The sequence below is a fragment of the Saccopteryx leptura genome, chromosome 4 (assembly GCF_036850995.1).
Source record: "Saccopteryx leptura isolate mSacLep1 chromosome 4, mSacLep1_pri_phased_curated, whole genome shotgun sequence".
In the NCBI taxonomy this organism is placed as follows: domain Eukaryota; kingdom Metazoa; phylum Chordata; class Mammalia; order Chiroptera; family Emballonuridae; genus Saccopteryx; species Saccopteryx leptura.
This window is the reverse complement of record NC_089506.1, coordinates 49184027-49185271: the sequence shown is the minus strand read 5'-3', so window position 1 is coordinate 49185271 and position 1245 is coordinate 49184027. Positions and strand designations below refer to the sequence as shown.

Below are 1245 nucleotides of genomic sequence, written 5' to 3'. Positions count from 1 at the left end.
GTTTTCTACAGGCTTTTTCTATTTTATATCAGTTTTATAAAATATTTAAACATGAATTCCTTAGTAGTTGTGATGGTTCAACAAGATACAATAGCTAAATTCATTTCACATTAGTATTATGTTCTAAAGTTAGCTCTCAAGAAAAATATGACCATGCTGTGACTCCACTCAGTTATTTTTATACAGTTACCCTTCAATCCATGCTACTCAACTCCCTCAATCCAAATTTTATTTTCAATAAACATTCTACCCCTGAATTACTCAAATATTTTTATTCTGGGGAATTTGTATATTTTGGCTCACTCAGTAGCTACTTAGAAGTAATCATCATTCCACCCTGGGCCCAGAAGGGTGATATGAATTGGGCTTCGCCAGCCTCACAATGTCTGCCATTTTCAATTTTCAGAGTCGGTTCAATGTAATCTTGCTGCTTATATGTACCTGTGCTCACACTGATCCTTGGCACTCAGCCTCCTGGACAGAAATAAAACTGGGTTGTTGGGTATATTTTGAAAGTGCACCAGAACTGGTGAACAGAAGAGTCCTTATGGTGCAGTGTGCTGCACAGTGATGACCTTCAGCATGCCCTTCATACAATAGCTTAGAAAAATACCTGAATCTAATTGCCATCAAATTTCAACATAAAAGAGGGACTTATCTGTAGAAAATAATGGAAAGAACGGTTAACTTTATCTCTGAACATTGAATGAGATAGATTTCCAGCTGCTGTTCTCTATTTTGGTATTGGACCAATGTTCTATATAATTAGGATGTAACCATTTAATACTCAAAGAGTTTGTGACAATCAATCTCAGTACTGTCACTACAATATTACATTCTGCAAATGTCATTTTGTTGTGTCCAATACCAGTTTTTAGACACCAATTTTTAGTGAGGTATTTCTAAGGCACATAGTAGACAAATTAGGTAAGTTATTCAAGTTCCTTTCACTGTGATTTGAAAGTGACATATCTTTATAGAATGAGACTATTATTGGACTAGCTTTTTTATTGAAAATAAAAAGGTTCAATCTGTGTTGATAAGAACACAAATTGATTTAATTTGTATATTTAATATATTTAATACTTGCTTTACCTCTGGCCACACCATTTAGAGCAGGGGTCCCCAAACTTTTTACACAGGGGGCCAGTTCACTGTCCCTCAGACCGTTGGAGGGCCGCCACATACAGTGCTCCTCTCACTGACCACCAGTGAAAGAGGTGCCCCTTCCGGAAGTGCGGCGGA

The 1245-nt window shown here is 36.9% G+C and overlaps 1 pseudogene; it reads left to right on the top strand.

Moving 5' to 3' along the window:
• Positions 1 to 382: 382 nt before the first annotated feature.
• LOC136404375 (protein kish-A pseudogene) lies at positions 383 to 605 on the top strand (annotated as a pseudogene).
• Positions 606 to 1245: the final 640 nt, after the last annotated feature.